This window comes from Oryzias latipes, chromosome 14 (genome assembly GCF_053564925.1).
Source record: "Oryzias latipes strain Hd-rR chromosome 14, Olatipes_Hd-rR_3.1".
In the NCBI taxonomy this organism is placed as follows: domain Eukaryota; kingdom Metazoa; phylum Chordata; class Actinopteri; order Beloniformes; family Adrianichthyidae; genus Oryzias; species Oryzias latipes.
The window spans coordinates 29,246,416-29,268,510 of NC_136250.1; the positions used below are offsets into that span (position 1 = coordinate 29,246,416).

General features: G+C 39.8%; 1 protein-coding gene and 1 long non-coding RNA gene across 3 annotated transcripts in view; one reads left to right on the forward strand and one right to left on the reverse strand.

The window, feature by feature from the left end:
• tmem132e (transmembrane protein 132E) overlaps positions 1–22,095 on the reverse strand; it is a 476,675-nt gene that overhangs the window by 98,749 nt on the left and 355,831 nt on the right. The gene's annotated exons all lie outside the window — the stretch shown is intronic.
• Positions 7,422–11,443, forward strand: LOC111948666 (uncharacterized). Its single transcript, XR_002874639.2, has 6 exons — positions 7,422–7,597; positions 8,338–8,566; positions 8,695–8,854; positions 8,939–9,006; positions 9,104–9,260; positions 10,292–11,443. It is a non-coding gene; the product is annotated as an uncharacterized LOC111948666 (long non-coding RNA).

Sequence of the window (22,095 nt, forward strand, 5' to 3'; positions counted from 1 at the left end):
TTCTTGCTGTGAGGCAAGAGCGCTAACCACTACGCCACTGCGAACGAAAAAAATATTTTTGTGTAAAATGCCAGGTATCGAATCAGCGAGCTTCTGCACAAAGGATTCCCCATATATTTCAATGGAGGCAAAAATCCTGGAATATCTTGAAAAGTTCAAGGATTTGAATGACCAGAAGTCACAACTGTACATTGAAAAATTGTAGGAGTCAAGCGACAAAAAACTGGCGGAAGATGCTAGAATAAAAACGAGAAACAGGAAAACAGTGGGTGAAGGCTTTATAGCGTTTCAACCAATCATTTTAGAAGACGGAAAGCTTTCAAACATTTGCCTTTCTTGTGAAAAATATCTGCCTCATTCCACTGAACCGGATCCCAGCTGATGCTTGAAGAGAGAAGGACACACGGCGACATGATAAGCAATCCATCACGGGGCTAAAGCGGAGGCAGAAATCACTACGTCAGATGGTCTGGGTATTTTTGGACTGCTGGAGGAACGCAGGAGAAACCTCACAAAGACACTGAGTATCTTCACCCCCCCCCCCCTCTCTCTCTTTTTATGCATCTGTTATAAGTTGCAGAGTTGATGCAGCTCAGGAGAACTTTAGCATTTGAAAGTTTGCCTTCTTAGAGGCCCCCATGCTGGCCACTGCACCACTAGCTGTTTGAATTGCAGAAAGCCCTCACATAATTGGATCTCCCAACGGATTTCACCATCTTTCCCTCATTCTGCAGACACATTAGAGATACGATAAGGTGAAAAACCAGGACCTACGGCTTCCCTCGCAGTGATGAAACCTCCCAAAGTTTTTTTGTTTCCACACAGACAACAAACGGCTCGACAAAGCCCCTCCTCGCAGCCCGTCGGCCTCGGACAGATCGGACTCCGTTGTCTGGCACTCACAAGTGGCTTGTTATGCTGCCAATTGGGATGCAGCAAAGCCGACATTAGATGGGCTGTGACAACAGTTCGCACGGCGCCTGCAGAGACGGCGTCAGGGAGTAAAACAGATAGAGCCTGAAACTGCAGCGGCCCCAAAAGCGCCGCACAGAACGTAAATAAACAAGTAAAATGTCATCACTTTAATGTCTCCGAGGCATCAGCTGCACTCCACTCTGCATTACGGCACAAAATGGGGCTAAATTTGGCTGCCGCAGCCTTTCTTCCTCTACATCTATGGGAACAAGTTGCTTTAGTTTTTCTTGAAGAGGCACTTTGCAGAAACTTCTCCACATCTGCAGCTGCAAACCCAACCGGTTCCATTCCATGAAGTTATGCATTATTAAAAACCAAAGCAGACTTTTGGTTTTTTATCTGTCCTTGGTCAGTTAAGGTGCTTTTACGTGTTCAGTGACATATGATTCAATTACATACTCGGCTGTGCACAAAGTTTCAACATCAGCATGTTACGTCATGTGTAAACTTTGAAGCAGAGCACCTTTGTTTCTTGTTTGTGGGCCTTCACTGACCCGTTCAATCAGCCGTGCCTTTAAATAAACAGCATCACCACCTCAGTTTTTTATTTGTCACCGACCACGCACATTTTTTCCGCATAATTCCTGCTCACTCATACAGAAAATTAATACAACGTGCCTCAACAGAAGCAAGGTAAAAGCTCCCCACAGAATCCTTTCCATGTCTTTTATAGGAGAGCTAACAATGCAAAAAAAAAAAAAGACAACAAGATGATGCTTTGAAAATGCAAACATAAAGATGTCACAGTAATTGCCTCAAGGCTGTGACAATCTCACACTGTGAAAGAAAAAATCATTGCTGCGATGAACTCTATGCACAAATGTCAGATGGAGCTGAAAAGCCTGACGTCTTCTGCTTTTGCCGTCGATCTGTGATGAAAATTTCTTGCACATTTCACTCCGGAGCTCCCCGAACGGCCCCTTCTAAGCTAATGCAATGAGCTCCTCATTATGTTGGAGTCAAGAGAGGTGTCAGAGTCGATGCGGGTGCAACGCCGTTAGTGGCGAGGAGCGGAGCAGCAATGGCTGCAGATGTTCATTTGGCTGAGCAGAAAGACCCAATGCTCGTTTTCTGCAGCTCATGAAAGAGCGCCGCGCTCCCAGTGAACACAGAGGACGGGCCATGCGGCCAGGGACGTTATCGGCAGGCTCACTTATTCGGTTATTTCTGAAATCAAAAGACAACGGCAGTCGGGTCTGGCCTAATGCGACGTTTCGGTGGAGGAGAGAAAGCAGCAGAGAATGATTCAGTTGTTTTGTGGAGCGGCTCTTCCTGCAGACAGACTCTGAAGGACTGATGTAATTCGACCAAATTTAGATGTTTTTATTTATGCAACGATATCAGCAGAAGACCCAGAGGGCAAGACAGATTGGTAGAATAAATACAAAAATCAGTAATGGAGTCCTGTGATGTCTGTTGCTATGGAAAAGATAAAGACAATGTAATTACAGACTTCAGAAACTGTTGGGGTTTCGTCTCTGCAGTCTTGTTGCTGCTTGTTCTGACTGGATTCTCGCCTCTTGTCACAAAGCTCAATTAGCAGATGTCTGTCTCTGCAACACGTGAGAGGGTGTTGCGGAAAGAGCCGATAATCTCATCCCATCTGACTCTGCTCCAGCCCGTGCATGTGCAATCCAAACCGTGAGGGCAATTGTTTGCCGTGTGTGTCACTGCTGATGTTGGGCTTCACACGCTCAATAACCCAAATGCAAATTTGGAGGGACTAGGAAAGAGCTGAGAAAAAGCTTTTGTTTCAACTTCGGGAATCGGCCAGCAAATCCTGATTAATCTGGAATGCTGCTTACTGCCAAACACAAAAGGTGTCTTGGCACTCTCTTTCTCTGGGGGTATTAGTGCAGTCTAGTCCAGTCTAGAGGCTCCTCACAGCAGAACAAGGACAAAAGAAAAAAAAAGTGTTAAGTCAAAGCTGATACTGGTCCAAGCGCTGCTTCAGGCTCAGCTTTGAGAGCTCACGAAGATTTAAAAGACATTAAACCATGTTTAATTTCACCCTGAAGGGACGTCTAAGAGGTAAAAGCGGCTCAGCCGAACACAGGAGAATAGCTACACTTTTAATTAAGCTGATTGGCCCCAATCTGCTCATGTCACCTCCTTTTTCTAAGAGAAGACAACCTTCTACATTTTCAAGTGAGACCACTGCTAATGCAAATGTCTGAGGTTTTTTTCCTTCACATTCACCGTAGCAGACAGAGAAGAGTCCCACTGATGTCACATTGTTCTGTTTTTTCTGCTTTGTTGACAGACAAAATACCTCAAATGTGTAGAAACATTTCCAAAGTAAAAGTGAGTTCAATGTTATTTGACGGGCACACAAAGAAGAAAACATGTAAATAAATCAAACTTTTCATTTGAATCGATAAGATAGGAACTATCGGAGAAATTTGGGCTAAAATGTTTCAAACATTTGCACTAAAGTCTCACTCTGATCATCTTTTGATCCATTTTTGAAGAATTCCCAGTGGTCTTTGAATTATGATTTAGCCGTTCTTAGTCTAAATCCAAAAACGTGCCTTTTTCTAGGACACGTGTCAAAAATGTGGCCCACCATGCATGTCCTTTTATGTGGCCTGTGAGGGCATAAAAGTTCTTAATTTCTTAAAATAAAAACTAAAAATCGGGATGTATTTATTCACACCTAGAGGGAATTGGACTTATGGGCAACTATGCATTAGGACTTAAAGTCTGTCAATATAACCTAACCTGACAGAATCAAATGTAAAAGGATTTATGCTAGAGTAACAAGCAAACATATGTTTTCTATGCAACTGTAATTGTCACTTTAAAAAGTTAGAATAAATAAATAAATGAGTTCTTTCAAACTAAGGAGTAGTTACATTATTTTTCATTACATTTATTCACATCTATAAGTCATATCTGGCCCTTTGAGGACAACCAGTATGCTGATGTGGCCCTTGGTCTGTTGGGATGGAGTAAGCCTGCCTTCATTCATCCCTTTAATTTGCATTCTCTCCCACTTTCCTACAGTCCCTCGTAACCCCAAGATGACATTAGCGAAAATGGTGAGCAACGTTGGAGCTATCCAGACGCCAACTCCGAAGAGGAAACCCAAGACGTCCATGAATCCATTTGGCTGCAAGCGGATGTGTCGGAATGGAGCGTCTCACTGAAGCACCTGCATCACAGATACTGGCCTTTTTCTAAATGCTTTTCCTTCGTCTGCTCCCGATTCACATAGATTTGAATAAAGAAATACTCAGAAATGCAATTTTAATCTTAATTTTCTTTATGTATGAGAGCAGTTTTAAAAAAAAGGCAAAAATAACATTTTCACTGGAGCGGATCTTTAAACTTTAGTCTCAACCAGTTGCAGAGCTGGAACATTTTATGGGGGGCAGAAGTCTTTGGTAGGGTGGTAAATGGGAAGAGCAGAGTGGTAGGCCACTACAAGTGGAAAGTTTACAAAAAAGTATTTTAAACAGTTTTATGGTTGTTACAGTTATTATTAATATTAAGACAGTAGTTCTTTTAGCCACTTCTTTAACAATTCTTAAAAGAGCTTGAGAGCATGAGTATTGATGAGTTTTTGTCAATATTTGTCTACAAAGATATAAGATTGCCTCAGAAATTGTCACGGGGAGCGGATGAGGGAGTACCCAGGTGCAGAGAAGGAGAGGAGGCAGGAGGTTGCAGGGGAACGGGGGCTTTAATAAACAAAACTAAAGACACAAAACCAAAACCACTGCATACGGCAGGCTAGAAACTTGAAACACTAAACACTCGAAAGACTCGAAACAGGGAGAGCAGACTTACATACTATGGACCAGCACAGGAGGAAAGGAATGACAAGACTTAAATACATGCAGACAAACGAGACACAGGTGAACACAATCAGGAAGGATGGGGACCAAAGTAAAACTCAAAACTACAACAAACCAGGAAACACTACAAAGTAAAACAGGAAGTTAACTCAAAACATCACAGAACCAAAAACAACTTGAACACAAAAGCAGAAAAACCTAAAACCATGACAGAAATTGGGAGGGAGGGTCCCCGCCTGTGGTCCCAACTGCTTTTCTGATACAAGCAGACTACAGAGGAAAAACGTACGGGGAACGCAGGTGACCCGCATGAAAGCAAACATCCTGAAACATTTTCATAAATGCTGTTTGTGGTTTCATAAATCCTTTAATAAGATGTTCTCTCAATCAAAGACCGTTTATATTATTTGCTTGGTTCTGATGCTAGAGATTTGCAAGACACACGCTTTAGTTTCTGTGGAAACCAGTAACAACATAACATTTATTATAATTCCTTAGAAACGTTGTTATTTTGTAATCTAACACACTTTTTGTTGTGTTTGCTGTCATTGTAAAGCTCAGAGGTTTTACCTGGAAAAAACTTTGTCAATATTTAAACTGGGTTTCTATGAAATGCTACTTATTATTCACTTTTTAAATGATCAATGTAAACTTCCAAAAATAAATCACATGAACGAGAAAATAGGACAAATAGTTATCTTATTCAGTTCGTTTACAACGGCTTACAATGTCATTTAGCCAATCGCAATCAAGAAGTTCTAGTTCTTAGAAAGTGCTGGGGGCCACATGCTATTGATTTTAAGACAGGAGCCGGGGGGCTGGGGAAAATTTGAACAAGGGACACATGATCTGTCCTCCAGGCCGGACTTTGGACATGTCTGGTTTAGAGGCTCAGATCAGTCATCAGAGCCTGATATTTTTCAGCACATCTCCAAACTACAGAAGCTCAGCTGGCAGTCATGACATGACTTTAAAGGGCTGTTAGCTTTGGTACGTTTTTCACTAAACAAATAAGTCTGGATTTACAGCTGTACACTACATTTATAGGTACGGTGTAGTTCACAAATGTATATCATACGTGATGCATACGTTCCTTATTTCAAAGCATCCAAGTCACAAAAAGCAACCAAAAACAAAAAAGGACAATGCCTAAAACAGCCTAAAGTCCAAAGTTTGTGTTTTTCCGCCCTCTGTCACCGAAAACTGTCCTGAAAATACAGTATTGCAATCTGCTGCACCCTTACAAGCCCTGTTTGAATTCAGCCTGAATAGATTAGATAATACAAATCCCAGACGTATGAATCCTTTAGCTTCAGCTAAAGACTCTTAAGGTGGCGTTGACTGTGAGAATCAAACACCTGAATTGAATGTGGTGTTCAACACAGAGGGGCCATCCTTTCATCACAGCAGAACGAACATCTTATTTACATGGAAATGATTTTTTTTCCCTTTTTAGGGCATGCCTTAAAGATGTTCCCCCCCATAGCAAAGCAAAATTGAAGATGAGATCTCGTTTCTGTCACATTTACGTCTCCTAGACATAAATGAGAACAGTTTGAGACTAAACTGCTTTTCTCATTCTTCTCAAACATTTCTCCTGAGAAATAAGTCTCACAGTGAGCACTGTTTGAGATCTCAGAATTCTCTCACAACTGTCTCTTCTCCAGATCTCAATTAAGAGAAAAATGAGCCATATTATGTTGCGCTCAAGTATGTCTCAATTTGATATGCTTACTTCAAATCCCTTTTTCAGTTACGTCTTAGTGAAAGACATAAATGGTTCTGTCTCTCGTTGCTCAATAATTTAGATCTTGTTTTAGCCTCTTTTTTTATTGTCTCAGCAAAAAGAAAAATGAGAATAGTACAAGCCCTAAAATGAGTCTCATGATGACACCATTACAGTTCATCTCGAGAAAATAATATTTTTTTATTTATTTTATTTATGTTCAACTTAAAAAAGTTGTTTATTGCTTACATATTTATATAACTTTATTACAATTTCAAGAGAAAAAAAGTTAAATCATTAAGACGGTCATGTCCTCAAAAGACATATTTTTGAAACTTTTTAAAAACATGAAATTTCAAGACAACGTTGCAGTGTCGATTTAAAAAACTTTTTTTTGACTGCTTAGATAAACATAAATGAACAAGAATGTATGTTGGGTTAATGATGCTAGGTTTAGTTAAACACAAACACACGCATGCACTGGCACACATGCATACACGCACAAGTGCATATACGCACACTTATATGTTGGTGGGTATTAAACATTTAACACATTGATGTCTGAACTAAATAAAGGACATTTGGGATAAAATTTGGATCACCTTAAAGTGAACAAAAAATAGATTTTACATTTTAAACAAACAAATAAAACGCATAAATAAAAATAATCAAATAAATAAATCAACTTTTTAGGGTGGTACAGATTTATGGGGTTCAGTTTGAGTTACTTTATCTTTGTCTTTAAAAATCCCCCTTCATGCAGCCTTACAAGCTGAAAATATTTTCTGTTTTCTTGATTTTAGTCTGCATCATATTGAACAAACTGAAGCCTGGAGTAACGCGATTTGAATTTTAAACTGTATCACAGCCTCACGTGACACAGATTTCTGATTGGTTGATCACGGTGGGAGGGAAAACTCTGTGGTTGACGTCACCAACGGGCCGGACTCTGCAAGCGGGAGAAGTGGAGAGGACGAGAGACTTTTGACGAGCGTTTGTCGTATTTTTTCTGCGTTTTAACAATCCGTGGGATGAATCTCCAACATTTTTTTGCTTGTCTGGAAAAGATTCAAGTAAAATCTTTGAAGTTTGCACGGTAAGTTTGCGATTTCTTTCCTCCAACTCTGAACTCAGTTGAATGCTAAAGGTGTTTTAAGCTAGCTCCGCCACTAATGCAGACGTCTGGGCTACTCGCGGTGGCTTTGGCTGTATACGTAATTATTACATTTTAAAAAGGTTAACTTGTGCTTTTTTAAATAAAAAATAGAGACATTGAAGAGTTATTTGCAGTGCAGAGTTTACAGAATGAGCCTCGATATTTTTCCAACCAAACGCGTGCCGTGAGTTCTAAGTGACTGGAGACATTTCGCTCTTCAGTTAAGGGTCTGCAGGGTTCGTCCCATTCACAGTGTGACGACACCACAGACCATTTCCATTATTGCAAACTTCAAAATGTACAGTTTCACTGTATGTTCAATTTTTACGCTGTAAAAACCTTTTATCTTGTTTAAAATATCATCTTGGAGACGTTTGGCCTGGCATGTCATCTTTTGAAACTGGTCATGGACATGTGTTTAAAGTAAAGTCATCATTAACTGCTCACATGTCTAGAAAGCATAATCTGAATATTTAAGTATGCATATTAGGGAAACATGTTCTCAGCCCTCTGTCAGTGGTGGAGATGTTTAGAGAGCACAGATGTAGCTAAGCCAACCATGTCAACACTGATATGTACGAGGATTTTAGTGAATCATATAAATCATATTTAAAAACCTTTCCAGATCTTTTGTGCTGTAAAATGTGTGTACACGTTTTTTTTCCCCTCTCTGATTCAAGGTGATCTAAATTCTACACGTGAAAATGAGTGAATCAGAACCCATGTTCCTCCACACTGCCATTATGGAAGTCCTACCAGAGCCACAAAAGACATCCTGGAAGAACATTTGCAGTCCATTGGAATAAATGGAGTTGTATGAGGATCTACGATTCATAGAAGAGGCTGACTTGCTGCCAGCTTTGAGACCTGTTCAAGCCCGGAAACGTCTTGCTTTCTGGAAATTGAAATGTGAGTCTTAAACATTACAAATGAGTTTTTGTAATGCACGGAAGTGGATATGAATATGAATGGGTAACACACTGACAGTACAGTGTAAACTTTATACACTTATACTGTTTGTTTGTCTTTTGTTGCAGACCAAACGCCAGAGAACAGCGCATCATCATCTGTTGAGACCTCACCAGCACAATCATCATCACTTTTGTTATTGTCACAGAAAAGTTCATCATCCACATCTTCCAGAAGCTGAGGACTGTACATACATTGACTGGGAGGACAGCTTTGAAATTCCATGGAGTAAGTTTTCTGAGGAATTTGTGCAGAGGGGAAAGGGACCTGGCCCAAGACTAAGGAAGGAAATGGTTTGCACTCTTGTTGCAGAAATGAAGAAAGCAAGACGTTTTTCCAGACTCTAAAAGGCTGCAGACGATGCAAGGAGATTGTATGTGGTAAGTAAAGTTTCAAGTGTTAAATTATTCTAAAGGTTTTGTCATTGTACACTGTACATGAGTGACATGTTTACTTCATCCATTGTTCTGTCTTTAGGACAGTCTTGCTTTTCCCCAAGGAGGTTCATGCTGAGTTTGGACCGCTCCATCGTACACAACAACATTGCAGCACTGTGCCTGATGTTCAGAAGCTACTTCTGCTTTAACAGTCATTATCCAACTGAGCTGGCTTCAACCCTGGAGTTTCTGCAAAGGTACATATTTATGAGTGCTGTCATGCGATTGATTTTTGGGTGTGATAGTTAATCATGACTTGCAGTTAATTATTCTAATTAATCTTGTATTAATCTAACTCAGGGCTGCTCATCCCTGGTCCTTGAGATCTACCAGCCTGCCTGTTTTCCAACTCTCCATGAATTGCTTGCTGCTGATTACCTGGACCAGGTGTGTTCATTCAGTCAGAATGTGGAGACATCTGGTTGAGCTGATCAACAGCTAGCAGGGCTTGGAGATCTAGAAAACAGGCAGGGTGATGGATCCCAAGGACCAGGAATGAGCAGCCCTGGCCAACTTAAAATTTAGCTTTGAAAATTTTTATTTTGGGGTAATTTGATTTAAATAGCAAGATTGTGTCATATTAAAAGAAATAAAATACAATTTAAAGGGTGGCTTTATGAAGTTTTCTAAGTATAACAGACTTTTTTCCAACCTTTACCTTTGTACCTCTAAGTGGTAATTCTTCAGTCTCAAACAGAACAAAGACCTAAGCCAAAGTGCTCTACTTTAAAAAACTAATGGAAATATTCTGAACAATCCAAAAAATATTGACCACAAAATTCTTAATCATACCATAATATATATTCGTTGAAATATTTTATTCCACAGTTTGCCGTTCGGCACGATCAGCCCTCAGCGTCCCAATTAAGACATGGGTATTATTTTTCCCTTGTTAAGAGCCAACCATGCAAAATGTGAATTTTGATCATTTCTTAAATGTTTGATCTGGACTGTATCATGAAAAATGAAATGAAACAGATTTGAACCTTATTTGTTAAATAGTTAATGCCCATAGTATGCTGCATTTCAATTCTTTTAACTGAAACAGATGTCCTCTCTAGCGACGTGTGGCTGCTTTTAGGGATGACAGAAACGTAATCTTATGGTAGCATTATGCAGCTGCTTTTATAAAACTAGTTTGCTTCTAGCTTGAAGTGTTATCTTTGTTTGTTATGTGCTGTCTGTTATCAATTTACTCATGCCAGATTTTAATGTTCTTGTCTTACAGCTTATGTCCTGAGATGTGCCACTCTACCTGGTTGGGAACAAATTGAAGAGGCCAAGCTCAAGAAAGCCTTTGTCAGCAAATGTAGGGCAGAGCAGGTTCTAAGGCCACTGCTATGATCTACAGTATGCGGACTGGTTTCTCTTCCATCTTTTTTCTTATTTTTTATTCTTATTTTTTATCTTAATTTGGTTCTCAAATTGGTTAATGGATTTGGTAGACTGCAAGTTTCAGAGAATGTTTTTATCAGGTACTTTTTTACGTGGTTACATAATCTTGTTTTTTCCTTGTACCTCAGCAGTGTACCTGTCAGTGTGTTTGTTGTTTAAAATCTGGAAGTATTCAGAAGGTGGGGATGGCTGGGCACTCTCCCTCCTTCTTTCCACGTTCCACCATCCATTTTAGAAGAACATAAACACTCACCTGAGCACAGGTGTTAGCTCACCTTTGCACTAACAGTTTGCATGACTGAATGACTGAAATATTTCACACTAGTTGGTTTTAAGGCATAAGTATGCGTGTGAACACTATCTGTTTTGTGTACATGTCGACATGTGGACATTTTTGCAGCTAGCATGTGTTTATAACATTTGAGTGTGTGTGTGGACAGGCTCCGCCCTTTTTGTACTACATTTGAACGTTACCATAATGATTAACAACCAGTAAACTTGTTGCTTTATGCTGCTTCATGGTCTTACCCCCTTCCCCTCCTATTATCACCCCCTACCCCCCCCCCCCCCTCTCTAACATCCCTCTCTCTTCTTCCCCTCTTTCCTTTTCCGTCCGGTCCAACACCAAAGATTTTCAGACATGATTGAAATTAATAAAGTTTGGCCTCAATTACAAAAGGGGTTTATTCAGACATATCTTTGGTTTGTCTGAAGATTAATAACCCCTCTTGTTAAAGTAAAATCTGTCCAACACAAGAGGCCCTCAGCTCTCATCTGCCTGCCCAGCTGTTGGACAGGACAAGTTAGAAAAAAAAAAAAAAAAAAAAAATCTGGAAGTATTCATGACCAGCATGTCAGCCACATTGAGTACGCCACGGTTCATGTACTTAATGCATTTAATATTTTAAAAAGTGTCTAATACTGCTACCACAATTCAAATGCTGTACTGATGATGGTGCTGCCCAAATAAACTGTAAAGCATTTACATTTCTAGTATTGTTTTTACTGTTACTGTATATCAGTGGTCTCCCATCCTGGTCCTTGAAGGTCACTGTTCTGGATGTTTTAGCTGTTTTCCTGCTCCAACAGATCTGCTGCAGTGGTTGAATTTCCTGTTCAAGTTCTGCAGGAGGTGGTTAATCACCTGTTGATTCACATCTAAATTCTCTTTTCTTTCTCAAATATATCTCAAATATCATTCTCATTAACGGCTTTGGTAAGACATTGAAGAGAAATGATTAAGACATGAAAGAGACATCAGACAGACAACGATGAGATCTCTTTTAGGACTCATTCTTCTCAGATTTGTCTCATGAGCGTCTTAGGTTCGTCTCTCCCACTTCTTAATTATTGCTCTAACAGTTGTCTCAAATCAACCTCATTTGTCTCAGTGATGTCTTTTCTCATTATAGCTGAACTCTTGCTCCTAAGGGACCCTTAGGAGCAAGAGTTCAGAAGCAAATGATCACAGAATGATACAAATATGAGACGCTCAAACTGATCTCAAGAGACGAGATCAAGCAATATATGAGCAACAGATTTTTCCTATGGGCCCATATGTAGATCCTACAAACTGCAGTTTGATATCAATAAGTATTTTATCGTCCCTAGACCCATGAAGGCATGCTTGGCTGAGAGCTAATCAACTGATCAGCAGATGAAAACTCACCACGGACGACTCATTTATATTGTATGAACGCCTTTGCATGCTTTCTGCACAGTTCAATCGCCTAATGTATAGATCAAAGCCAAGACAATACGATTTGGCACAGCTGTCGGGCCAAAACAAATGTGCTGCTTAACAAACACGTTTGACGTAGCCTCCAACGACAGCGCGGCCGCAGACAAAGCACATGCTAAGCAGAAATTGTGACACATAACCGGAAAGTGTGTCTTTTTTTCCCCTCCTTTTGTGCGCCCATCTGTCACGGCCACAGAATACACATTCAGCAGCACGGGGGCGGCAGCATTGGCTCGGAAGGGTCCTTTCGACGGACAATTATTCTAAGTAGTTTTCCCATCAGCCACAGCCATGAGCAGAAGACCCTTTGTGGAGCCAGAACCTTTTCTGAGGAGCCAATCGGGGAAATAGCCGCTGTCCAATTTATTTGATAAGGCGAGTCGAGCTCAGAGTCGCCAACAAACGCAGAGGGGGAGAAAATTGGGACCTTTGGAGACATTTTTCCAAGCTGATATTGCGGGGGATTTAAATTTTTTTTTAGCCAAGGTTTAGAGCGCAAAGGATGACTGTTGGATTTGTGAATGAACAGAGATCGGTGTGGGTTGCTACAACTCTTTGCGGGCCGAGATAGCCGGGCTGACGCTCCTGCTCAGCAGTGATTACGCTGTAGTGAAAACTGAGCGATCCTTTCAAGGTAGCGGCGACAGGAGATTAAATTCGCAGACCTTTCCAGGCGGGGTGGTGGTGTCAGTGCTCCTGATGTTCTCAACTTTCCCCCAGGGGAACTTCTATTTCAACTTAGACAGCTGCAAGTAAAACTAGCTCTCTCAGGGGATCGGCACACAAATCGCAGTCAGAGAAATCCCATCTCCCTCTGGGGACACCCGAGCACGCTCACCCCCGCAGCAACAGAAACGGGGCAACAGGCAGAAATGAACAAGCGAGGGCGCCGCCTCGTTTGGTGACCGGACGGAGAACGACGCTGGTTGAGAGAACAAAGAGCATCTCAGGTTTCTTCCTCTCAGATCATCACATCGAGATCCTGATCTTTGTCTCCAAACTTGTCACATCTTTCAGTGTCAGAAACAAAAGTTTTTGCAAAACCAAAACCTCACCAGCCTTTTCAGTCAGACTTTAAAACAGCAACTTGAGCTTTTGCCTGCGGCGGCGTCTTATGCAGCTGCAGCAGGTGTGCCATGAATACGTGTTAAAAGAGACGTAAAAAAGAAAGAAAGTAAAAAAAACAACAGCAGAAGCAGTTTTCATAGAACCATTTCGGTCTAAGAAACAACCAGCAACTTCTACGAAAGAGTCCAATTCCATCATAATGATACAAAAACATGCCATTTATTATAAATTAGGCTTCATATTTAATAAGGCATGCTTAAACAAAGCTGCACTCATCTGCTACAACAATAAAACCAGCAGAACACCCAAAGGTTGTAGGATCATCTCGGATCAATATCCAACTCTTAAACCAAACACATGTTAAAATCAACGGAGTAAGAAAACATCCAAGGACACTTTGAGAAACACAACAGGGAGCCTCCAAACTGGATGAAGGATCCAGATCCAATGGAGAAAAAAGAAAGATTCCCTCTCCGAGAAGCTCAGCGATGTTTGATCTTATTGATCATTCCAGTTTTAAGGTAAAAATGCTAACAGGTAAAAAGAAAAAGTCGGAGCGTCACCTTTTTTAAAAGGTCAGAATAACGATTCTGGAGTTGCTTCTGCTTTTATTTTAGTATTAATGAGACCTTCAGAGCTACACTGGATTAGCTTTACCAACATTTTACATAACTTTGATTAAAAAAGGCTTTATTTATGAGGAAATTTCCTGTCTGTCTTGTTGGGTGGACATGAAATGCCACTTTGGAATTCTGTGTTCCTTCTGTGCATTGACATTTTTCAACAATTTTTTTCAGTGCAATTTTTCATGCTTATTTTTTCCTTTTTCTTAAAGTGAACTGTGTTCTGCATCCTGATTGGCTGTAGAACTTGTCAATCTCCTCCATGCATTGTTTCCTGTACACACTGTGTTCAGTTTGTAAAATTTACATAAATCTTCGATTGAGAAAAGATCTTTATTTTTGTACTGTAATAAAGGACTTATTTTTCTATGACTTAAGAATAAATAAAATATTAAAATTTGGAGATTTAGTTTGATGAGTGCACTAATGGTGCAGTGGTTTGCACTCTATCCCCTCCGGAGGAGGCCCTTGTCTGAATCATGTGGAGTTTGCATGTTCTCCTGCGTAGGTTCATTGGTGACTCCAAAGTGTCCCTTGCGCGAGTGTGTGTGCGTGTGTGATTGTGTGGCCCTGCGACAGACTGGCGACCTGTCTAGGGCGTAGTCTGCCTTCGCCCAACAGCAGACGGGACAGGCTCTGGTGACCCCGTGACCCCAAAAGGGATACAGCAAGTCAAGAAAATGGATGTTGGATGGATTTAGTTGACCAAAATATTTTAAAATTAACTCATGAAGCACAACACAATGCAAAACAAATTTAGACAACACAAAGTACTTATGGTTTAAAAAGATGTGAGATTTTCTCTTTGTCAAAATACAGAAAAACAAAAGAAAGATATGTTTGAATTCAAGAAGTCAAGATGTGGAATCAGTTAAAGTTAAACAGTTAAAGAAAGCAAATCTCAAATCACCTTAAAAAAACTTGGTTTGGTTAATTTGAATTGGTTAAAAAATACAATCCATGGAAGCCAGATTTGAAAAGGTTTCTTCTTTCTGTTCCCTTTAATAAAAACTTATTTTGTTTTTGTTGTGTGTTGGAAATGAAAAGCAATAAATGACTCAGTTCTATAAAGGTTTGAAGAGTTTAAACAAGAGAAAAAAAGTGTGAATATGTTCATGTCTGTGTGAGAAAAGTCTATAGCGTGCAGGGAGGAGTTTTACGGCCTTAAAACTTCTAGAATTCTACTTTGCGGATCTCACTTAGTGCAGGTTATAAACAAGAGAACTCTGGACCCCATAACTCAACACTGAATGAAAATGGTTTCTCCGGATATGAAGTAAAAGAAACTGAAAAAAGAATTGATTTTTGGGTGCAGAATGAAAACCATAACACCCAAAACACGCTGCCTGTTTTCTTGCCCCTTTCCTTCAATTGATTTTTAAAAGATCTCAGAGGCAAACCCGACTCCTCTGACATGGAGCTGGCAGCAGCCACATGAATGATGTCAATTATCCCCCAACAAATGACAGCAATACACCTGAGAGCAGCTGCAAGCTATCCGACATACCTTTACTTTGCAAATCTGCCTCTTTCAAATGTAAATCTGTCTTTTTTGTCCCAGGGTACAGGAATCCCTCCTTGTACTCCAACAGGATTTCAAATAGACAGATGGAGACAGGAGGCCCTTAAGAAAGGAGCATGAATTTATGCCCCCTGACAGCTAATGGTAAAGTACAAACACTGTAGGTTTTAATCTCTTTTATAAACCTTTTTGGTTTGCTGAAAAGCTTCTATCAGTTTTCATTAACTCAACCCAAGTCCACCAATGAAAGGGATCTATTTTAAACTAAAATAAAGACTTTTTTTACAGTCTTTGCTGTGAAATACGAAGTCCTTAAAGTTTCATAAGCTTCAAATAAATATATTCAGTTCTGCGATTTGCAATCAGTCGCGTGAAAAGACGTGTCTTCGTCATTTAAACTCCCATCTGAACCAAAACAACTGAAAAACACCCTGCTTACGCAGCAGTTTAACCACTACGTCCATTTCATTCATTCAAACACAAAAGCGGCGTCTAGACTTGTGAAACCGATGAAGGAGAGGTGCTTAAAACATGACGACTGTCCTCCAACTACAAACCAAGAGAAAATAATCAATGAGATCCAGCAATAGACCGAAACAGGGTTTCATCACACAAAACATTCAGGTGTTAACCCCATAAAGCAAAGAAAAATAGCGGTTTCGTTCTCCGTCCCCCCCAACCCCCAATCGGAATATATTCCCAATGTTAGCAGATGTTACCACCTCACTTCAGCAGCACAAGGGCTTCTTTACCCATGCTTGGTATTCTGAACATACTTTCCTCACTACAACTCTGTTTTTGAATACTGATGCCTTTTGTGGCCTTTCTGCGCGATGCGTCTGTGCATGACCTGAAAATTAACATTTGCAGACTCATTTAAAGCAACAAGTTGACAGAAAACAGACCCGGTTTCAGCTCCTGGGCCAGAATGTAAGATTTCATTTAAGCTACTCGTGAGCTTCGGAAACAGTTTGTTCTGTTTTGTTCTTCAGGAATGGTTAAGATGACGTTTAACTAAAACCGTCTCTCTGTCGTCAAGTGTGTCTCAAATCCATCTTTTTTCTCTCTCAGAAAACTCAAGTGTAGTGATTATTTTGTAAGGGCTTTTAGCAACGTTTGGCACATCATAAATCAAAAGTAAAGTGTGACATTTCTTATTCTGAATGTGTCAGTTAAACCTTGTTTGACACACAAACCCCAGGATAATATAAGCCTAAATGTTAGCTGGACTTCCTGCTGAATTTGTGCGATAACAGAGTTAATGCTAGGTAAGAAATTAATGCATTAAGGACAAAACTATAGAACGATTGCTTGTGTTGGACTGTAAACAAGACTTTAATGACAGTAATCAAAGAATGACCAACGCCGCAGTCCTAGTCCTGTGTTGCCAAACGAGTGGTGTAGGTTTTTGGGTTGTTTGGGCCTGTAGAGGGTCATAGGGAGGAGCGACTGCATCATAAGGGGACCGCAGGTGTGTCCTTTAGTTATCTGGGGGCTCGTATGAAAAAGGAACATGCCATTGTCGTGTGTATCATGAAGTATTGGTAAGGAAGACAGATTTACTTTATGGACTTCGTAAAACCTGATTGAAAGGTAGCCGATAAAAAATAAAATATATATATATATATATATATATATAATTCAACTGAACAGTTTATGAGACCAAAAGTAAACTGACCTAAAAAAAACCAAAGCAAAAAAGCAAAACACGAAACATTAGCATTCACACAGGTGGATAAACAGAATATCTCACCATTAGCGCATCTCTGCAACCTTGTTTTTGTTAAAACATCTTTTCTTCTGCCCAAACCAAACTGTTCTGAGGTAAATGTCAACCGAATGGTGACATGTCAAAGTTAATGAACACAGTTTTAAATCAGAACTCTTCGTGCTTTAACCTTAACAACCATTAGCGCTCATTTTCTCGCCAAAGGACCTCCTTTCAATATTGTGCTCTTATCAGCACACTCATCCACCAGCTTTGTTGACTTAAGCTCTAATGAGTAAGTCGGATTACCTAATATTTAAAATGTGCTGTTTTTAAATACACCCAAATGGCTAATAAGCTGAAAGAAAATTACCATCTTTAATTAAAGTGTTCTCACAGTCCAAAAGGTTATAATGAGACTTCCATGAATTGGATAATGAAGCTGGAGGAGTATGATATACATTTTCAGGGTTTTCCAAGAGTCACCACATAAACTCATAAGAAAGCACCTTAGACCTGGGGGGCGGGGAGAGAAAAGATTATTTTGCATGAGAAAGTCTGGCTCCACACTATGCTTTTTTTGCTTTCTGGGTAATTAGTTTCATGGATTGTTGGAGGGTTAGCAGCAATCTATACCTTCTAACTTCTAAAGTTAATTACCAGTAGGAACAAAGCAGCTCCTACATACAGCACTCCAAATGCTTTGACTGACTCCCCATTGGCATCCCATTAAAATGCAAATAGTGTGTTTGGGTACTTTTCCTCCATGCATTATCAGGAATCATGTGCAATGATTGAATTACTTATACGTTACAAATCTATAAAATTACCTCAGACTCCAACAAGCTAAAGCTATTTTGCCCTTCAACCCCATTTAACCATTTGTATCATATTTGATACACAGATTTCTGATCCCCTTTCTCAATATCATAAGAACTTTTCCACAAAAATTCATTGTATATAACTTGGTCCATATTTTCTGTCTTGTAGTTCATCATAATTCCACTAGAGGCAGTAGAATGGCTTCTCCTGCTGATTTCAAAACGGCTGCTTCCCTGAAAAGTTTTGCCAATTTTCTAAACTTTGTTGAGCAAAACTCAACTGTTGTTACTTGTTTTTTTTTGTTGTTCTGACAGAATGTAAAATGTGTTGATAATTAATTCTTTATAAAATAGTTACATCATGTTAAAAATGTGTGGATCAAATTTAAGACAGTGTTTTTTTTTTTTCCTGAACACGCATGTCAATAATTTTGCATCTTAAAAACAAAAATTGTTGTGAGCAAAAACCTTACCAAAACACCCAACGGGTCATAATGTATACCATCTATATTTATTTTAAAATGACTTTATTTGGGGATTACATCAAAGGGTTTTAAAAAAAATCTTTCAAAATAAATAGAAAATTCTGATAAGTCTATGCTTTTATAGAGGATAAGCTTCCCAGGATTTTATTAAACAGGATCAAGAAATCTCTGTACAATAACTTTATATATCTGGTGCCATCGGATCAACAACAAAAAAAAAATCTTATTATTAAAATACAATTGATTGACACATTTGTCCATTTACTAATACAGTACAGACCAAAAGTTTGGACACACCTCCTCATTCATATGAATGGGAAACCTTTGGTCTGTACTGTTCTTTTAACTGATAAAATGGTCATATGACTGATGACCTAGGGTAGGGACCACTAAGGGTGTCAGTTCCCACACGTTCACTTCGCCATTGAAGAACTTGGTTTCCGCATTGGAAAATGTACAGTGTTAATGTATGCATCGCGGTGCATCCTGGGATAGCTTATAGTTGGATTTCTATTTAGAAAGAGGTACAGTGTTCTTGGCGGACAATTGTGAGCCAATGGCACCTTTCTCATGACTTTGGCTTGATTTCACATTTTCGTGAAAGATACAAAGTGATTACGTCCCTGAATCCACCCCTTAAACATTGAGGAAAGGTGCGGCTTTCGTCCCACACACCACATTAAAATTATATTAGTGAGCGCGGTAAGGAGCGCCCACAGGCTCAAGTCTTTAGTACAGAATAATAAACAGCAATAGGCAGAAATAAATCCTGCTATCATGTATTTATTTAAACATTATTAAAAATTGCTGTCCTCTAATAATTTGATGGTGTTTGGAGCATAGATAGGTGGGATGTAGTATAGAAGACAAAAAAACCTACTATATATCGGTAGCTGTGATCACCAAGTTCTATTGTTTATCTGAAAAACAAAGGCGATCATTAAGATGTTAAATAATAATAACTTGCTTAATTTTAGGTCTATTTATTATGCCATTTTATTTATTGTTGTGGTCACCAAATTTTGTCACTGGGCCTTAGAAATTTTTTTTTTTTTTTTGTCGCAGTCAAATGTTTGTGCGACATTCAGTTTCAGTCAACCAAAGAAATTCACATCCTTTGCCTTTAGACAACAAAACATGATAATGCAGGTTTAAATTCCCAGCTGGAAACATGTACCCATTTCCTGTAAAAGTGAATCAATGTTTTCCTCTCAGGGAAGCACACTTTCCTGGAACTACATGTCTCCGTTTAGCCGTGTTGTGATCCTAAACATAACACGAGTGCTTTGTTTTTCCATTATTACTTTATGCTACTTTTATGCTCCATCACACTGTCAGATACAGTATTTGTACGACATAAAACACTTTTACAGCCGCACAGAACATGAAGGTGATGCTTCCTCACAGTAGTTAGACTTGATACAAATTGGATTATTTTTGTTCAGTTGAAATAGCTTCTCCATCCATCTCTGTGTAGACTCTGGCTCCTCTGCCCTTTCACCAAAGAGCAGAGACGCAGATGCCACATTAATTTCAAGAAGATATAAATGTCAGGTTGGGCACTTTTGAAAATCAATGACATATCACTTTCTCTGCCTCGAATACTGAACACCAACCCAGTGAAGGCAAAAAAAACAAGAAAACATCTTAAAATGAATCCATTTTTACCTCCCAAAAAGATAGATTCTGATGTCGGACAGCAAAATTACAACGTTTTTCTATCACAGAATTAACAAAAACGACTTTTTCATCTCATTTTCACCCCTTCCGAGCCTCAGCTCAGTCTGCTGTCAGCTTCCACCTGCTTGGCTTTAATTAAAGCTTCACAAGACGCAGCTGAAGCCCTCTCCATGCCATAAATTGTTGGGACAGATCATCAGGCGTCTAAAAACATGGCCTTTGGAATAACTGTAGCTTCAAATGGCAGAGCTATTTCTACACCGCCGGCCCAGAGGCTTCTGCAGCATCAATTCTTCATGCAAACCACATGAAACATTAGCCTGTGCACCTGGAGACGGAACATGAGCAGCAACAAGCTGTTGGGTTTTAAAAGTGGTCGTGGATCACCTTTCTTTAATGCTTTGCAGACTTTTGGGTGCAATTCTGCATGTTCCTTTTTTTAACAGTGTTCTTTGTCCTGATTGGCTGTAAACTGTGGTCAGTCATTCTCCTCCATGCCCCGTCTTTTGTACAAAATGCATTCAGCAAATAGACATAAATCTTCGATCGTAATCTGGTCTTTGTCGTTATTTAACAAAACTGGACTGGAGTTTATAAATCGCATAAAATGTGTAGTGAGCGGTTTTACAGTTGTGAAACATCTAGAAATATGTTAAAAAATGAAGATGCCAAGTTTACACAGGCCAAGCAGCCACTTCCAATGAAGAGTCTATGTAAACCACGTTTCACGCTTCCACGTTCAGAACACTCGCTCATCGCTACGTAAGACCGTTTTGGGGTCTTGAGTACAAAACTCGCTCGAGAGTGCGTCAAATGCTAAACCAGTTGAATACTACAGATCTGGTAGTGACATATTCCTAGTGTCCTTTTTGATTCACGGAAGTGAACTCTGCTGATAAAAGTTGTAGCTAGAGAATCCTTGACTCCCATCGTCGGGATGATTTTCATTTTAGAACGTAGATTTTCCAGAGACAAAGAAGAAGAAGAAGTAGGTCAAGCAGCTTTGAATGAGAATGACGGAACTGCCCAAGCCACACGGAAGCCGTCTGCTTTATAAATAACGTTTTAAACTATTTCTGTCATTTTTCTCCAAAATGTTTAAAAAGCTGAGCCCTGTGACTTTCATCAGGGAAACGAGAACTCCCAGAAATGTTTGGAAACATTTTGGAAACCTCTCACATGTCATTAGTTTGGAACATCAGCAGCAAAAGCTGCCAAGAACCAAATCAATGTTCATTTTTGGTTTCACATTTAAAAGAGATTTTAACTTGAGGGGGATAATTGTGAAAAGGCTTTTTATTTCCTTTCTGACCTGCCCTAAAGTCAACTCCACCTTCAAGTACTCCCCAATGCTCCATTTAAATCCCTCCGCTTCAGTTCCCCTGGTCCTCATCTTCTCCCCCTGCCTGTTCTGCCTCCTAGTCGCAGCTCTAATTGCCTCGCATTGCCAAATGAGCCAGCCAGTTGTGCCTCCAGTTATAAACTGAAGAGACCTCCGTCCTCTCCGGCACTCCGGCTCAGTGGGTTTGGGAAGCTAAATAAAGACGGAGAGGAGATGAACGGCAAGTAGCAGCTCAATTCTGCATCCAGAGCATCCAAACCTCCCAGGAGATGCTGCGACATCAACGCTGTTCTGAAGCTCAGATCATTGTGACGGTCAGGGATCAAATGATGCTCTAGCGAGGTAACTGTCATGGGAAAGAAACTCTTTATGGAAGAGCTTTTCCTGGAGAAGGAGGTTTTTCTGGCGAGCAGTGAGAGGAGTTATGTTATGTTTGGAGGTCATGATGGGATGCAGAGTTCATGACAGGCTCTTGAGTCACGGCTGCTTTAGCATCGTAGAGATGCTTCTCTGTGGTTTTGTTTGCTTTGAGGCAACACAAAAATCAAAAATCAGAAACAAACAAAGAAGATAATCATTAACAAAAACCTCATTTTAAGATAGAAGAAAAATTAGATTATCATTCACACACATAAAGTGACTTTCAT